Here is a 4,912-nt window from a genome sequence, read left to right on the forward strand (position 1 = left end):
CAATTAACAGCATCCTCTTCTTCTTTCATGCCAGCTATGAAGTTAAGACATATATACGTGTGTGTGTGTGTGTGTGTGTGTGTGTGTGTGTGTGTACGTTCGTGTATGTACAAACACATAGTGTGTGTGAGAGAGAATGTTTGATGACCCCTATCATTTCTCGGTGCATAAGCATGGGGACAAGCCAGTTCTGTTTTTATAGAATTTATGAATGATTTTAGTTTAAATTTGTTGCATGATTTTTTTTGTTTGTTTTCTTATAAGTAACTTGATTTTTTTCATCATACAAGTAATAGTATTTTGGCAAAAAAAAAAAAGTCATAACATACAATTAAGTAAGAAAGACTAAAATTATCCATAATCCCCAAACCTAGGGATAAATTTTACACATTAACTATATATTTCTAATCCTCAAATTTACAGTGATTTCAGCCTCACTTTCTTAGTCTATTATATTTTATGATTCTCAGCCTATGTCAGAAATGTACACTTTCAATATCAATGGCTACATGGTTTTTAGTATATGAACATACTATAATCTCCACTAGAAATTTGAGAGCCTGATCTTTTCAATGACAAAGAACACATCTGTAGCAAAATGATACATTTAACAGAAACTTTTCCCTCCGTCTTTCCTAGCAGAGATTCATCCATAGTCAACATAATGGAAAATCCTAAGATTTATGACTCTTTTCAACATGAACTTGAGGATTATGTTAGAAAGCAGAAAGCCAGAGGATTACAACCAGAGGTTTGCTTTAGAAAGGTGACAGACGACTCTGCGTACAGAGAAAGGGGCCACACTGCACCCAGACCTCTGATGCTGGAGCAGGGACCCTCCTTCAGGAGGACCCACACTTTCTCCAGTTCCCACACAAGGCAGAGAACAGCGGAAAACCAGTTAGCCCCATGGCCCAAACGTCATCACTCCAGACAAAGATTGGAACCTCTGAGCCACTGTCAGAAAACACATGGTCATTTCTCCAAGAATCTGTGGCTTACAAGGCCACCTGTGCAAGGAAAGACCCCTGACCCCCATGCTGCACAACGCAGGAAGGATACCAGCCGCCTCTGGGAGAAGAGTCCCACCAGAGCCCATCAGGCCAGAGATCAAGATCAAGGCCAGGGGAGAAGGTTCAGGGTGGAGGGAAGAGGAGGACGCGACAAGGAGGAGCGGGGAGGGGGGACTACAAAGCATCGTGAGGATGGAGAGTCCCATAAAGAGAACAAGAAAAAGGCCAAGGTGCAGCCAGTCAGCACAGAGAAACCCAAACACAGAAAGAAGTGTAACCAAGACACCACAAAGGAGGGACGAAGATCCCAGAGAGAGAAGCAACCTGGCAAAGCACGCAGGAGAGGGACTTGTGGGATGAAGCTATCCTCGGCAGTTGTTACTGATGGTGGGGATTTGGGACCCCCAATATTAAATGATTTGGATATATTGGAAAGGTTGGATTAAATGACATTGAAGCAATTCTGTGACCAACACTTGGAAGAAAATAAAATTTGATCTCCACCTCAGATTTATATTCAAATATAAAACACAGATGGCTTAATGATGTCAGTGTAAAAACTAAAATATGAAACTATTAGGAGAAAATATAGGAAGATTGTGTTTAATTTTGGAGTGTGAATGGCATTCCTGAATGAGACACATTATTCAGGATCCCTGAAGATGAAAAAATAATAAATGTAATTGCAGAAACATTTAAAATCTGTATAACAGAACATCTTTTTGTAAACTTTCTTAGAACAAATTAAAAGATAAGTGTTGTATATATGCATAGAACACCTCCAGAGAGATAACACTGAACTGTTGGCTCTGGGGGCAAAAACCAAGTGGGTGGGGGACAGAGGTGGCAGGTAGACTAACTTTTCAGTGTTCTTTTCTTTCTATTTTGAATTTGGTAGTATCTAATACCTGTTTTGTTTTTTTTTTTAAGATTTTTTAAATTTTGAAGTAATCTCTACAACCAACTTGGGGCTTGAACTTACAGCCCTGAGATCGAGTCGCCCACTCCACCCACTGAGCCAGCCAGGTACACCAAGATCATTACCTTTTTAAAAAATATCTTTTTTAAAGATTTTATTTATTTATTTGAGAGAGAGAGAGACACAGTGAGAGAAGGAACACAAGCAGGGGGAGTGGGAGAGGAAGAGGCAGGCTTCCCACCGAGCAGGGAGCCCGATGCGGGGCTTGATCTCAGGACCCTGGGATCATGACCTGAGCTGAAGGCAGACGCTTAAACGACTGAGCCACCCAGGTGCCCCTAAGCAAATTTTTTTTTTTTAGAAGATTTTATTTATTTATTTGACAGAGAGAGACACAGCAAGAGAGGGAACACAAGCAGGGGGAGTGGGAGAGGGAGAAGCAGGCTTCCCGTGGAGCAGGGAGCCCGATGCAGGGCTCGATCCCAGGACCCTGAGATCATGACCCGAGCCGAAGGCAGACGCTTAACGACTGAGCCACCCAGGCGCCCCCCTAAGCAAATATTTTTTACAGGCAAGCAACACACTGGGAAAAAACATTTGCAACACTCTATATTAATATCTCTTGTGTCAGTTATCGAATTATTGCTTCTTATCTCCAAACAGCTGCTTTGGCCCTCTGTTAAACTGGACCCTGGAAACTGGTCTCCTTTGCCAGCTAGCTTGATGTTATTCTTAGCCAGTAGAAGGCGCTGGAGGGACATTGTAAACTGGGAGCAGGAGGGACTTTTCCTTTTCCTGAGGTTGCTGGTTTCCCGTAGCAGCAAGTCCTTGCCTTTGTGTGTGTGATGTAGCTGCAGTCCACGCCCTGTGACATATTTTTTGTGTCTGGTAGGCTGTGTGATCTGTGTGTTCCATATTCTCTCTGCAGTGGTCCAAATCTCAGTCATGTGGGGAGCCCCTCTTCCAAGTTTCTCTCTTTCTTCCATGTTCACCTCCCTCAAGGGTCAAGGGTAGGCAAACTGCAGCCTACAGTCCAAATCCAGCCCCCTGCCTGTTTTTGTACTGCCCCCCATCTAAGAATAGTTCTTACATTTGAACCGCAACTAAGCAAAAGGTTATCCCAACGAAGTGGATCCCATTCTTCTCATTAAAGAACTTTATTCCAAAGCTTATACTCACTTACTATTATATTTTTATTTATTATTTTTTAAAGATTTTATTTATTTACTTATTTGAGAGAGAGTGTGTGAGTGCAAGTGCAAATTGGGGGAGGGGCTGAAGAGAGGGAGAGAATCTTAAGCAGATTCCACCCCGACCCCAGAACCACACTCAGGGCTCCATCTCACAACCCTGAGATCATGACCTGAGCCGAAATCAAGAGTCAGGCGCTTAACTGACTGAGCCACCCAGACACCCCTACTATTATATTTTTAATTTTATCAATACAAAGGTTGTGGAGATTTGTATTCTGTATTGTTATACATAAATATTCCACAGAGCCTAAAATATTTACTACCTGGCCCTTTACAGAAAAAGTTTGCCAATCCCTTGCCTCAGAGTCTACTTGTACCACTTTGGTAGTTAACAACATTTTATTAGTTTAAATTTTTTTATATTTAATTTTCTCTGTTTAAATTACTAGAACGGTTTGCATTCTGATTGAGCCCTAACTGATATAGCCCTAATAGACAAATAGTATTTACCAATTAATAAGAAAATATAAACAACTCAACAGAAAAATAGGCATTTACCTATACATTTAGTTAACAAATGCTAAATTCCAGTTGTTGTTCCAGGTACTGAGATAAAACAGAGAATGAAATACAAATGAGATACAAAGATGGAAAGAAGAAAGGAAGGCTTTGTTGATGTATAAAATGGAGCTCATTTCTGGGCTTGCGTCATGATGAGCAGGTAACTCACCTGGATGTAGGCCTGGAAGGAATTTGAGAATCTTGGAGGTTGTGGGAGTATTCATTGTTTGCTGATTGGTACCATCCCACAGTTGTTGAACATCTGGCGTCCCTAATCCCCACCTACAAAATGCCAGTAGCTCCTTCTCCCCACCTAAATGTTGAGACAATCAACATAGGCCCCCATAAATTTACAAAATGTGCCCCCCTCCCAGAGTTTCCTACTCACTCTGAGAAAGCCTGGCTTAGCTCCTGGAAGTTCAACTGAGAGTTCAAAATCAGATCCCTGATTTCCTTTGTCCCTGATGACAACCCAGTTATGCAGGCAAGGCTGGTATCTTAACCCCATTTATCAGATGAGGAAATCAAGGCCTGAGGGCTGGAAGAACCAAGAAAGTATTCTAATCAAGATTCTCTGAGACCTGACCCACTGTTCTTTCCACCCACCTGTTTCCAAATGTTACTTTAAGCAATGCACAGACCATGAAATGACACAAGGAGGTTACTCACTTTGTTCTCTTTCTCTCCATGTGCTCTGCAAGGAGAAAGTCTCCATTCAATGCAAGGAGTGAGGCCCCCCTCGAGGAATGCAAGGTTAGTTCAACATAAGAAAATCAATCAATCTACCACATTAATAGAACAAAGGGAAAAAATCCTCAATCGAAGCAGAAAAAGCATTTGATGAAATCCAATACCCTTTCATGGTCAAAAATACTCAGAAAACTAACAATAGATGGGACTTCCTCAACATGATAAAATATACTTAGGAAAAAACGTAGCTAACACCATATTTGATGACAGAAGACTAAAAACTTCTCTAAGATCAGCAATGAGATACAGATACCTACTCTCATCACTCCTATTCAGTATTATATTTCTAATTTTACCAGAGCAATTAAAGAAGAAAAAGAATTAAAGGCATCCAAATTGGAAAGAAAAAACTATCTCTACTCTCAGATGGCATGATCCTATATATAGAAAAATCTCAATCCACAAAAAAACTGCTAGAGCTAATAAAATCGGCAAAGTTGCAGGGTACAAAAGCAACACACAAAAATCAGTTGTGT

The sequence above is a fragment of the Neomonachus schauinslandi genome, chromosome 10 (assembly GCF_002201575.2).
Source record: "Neomonachus schauinslandi chromosome 10, ASM220157v2, whole genome shotgun sequence".
NCBI lineage: Eukaryota > Metazoa > Chordata > Mammalia > Carnivora > Phocidae > Neomonachus > Neomonachus schauinslandi.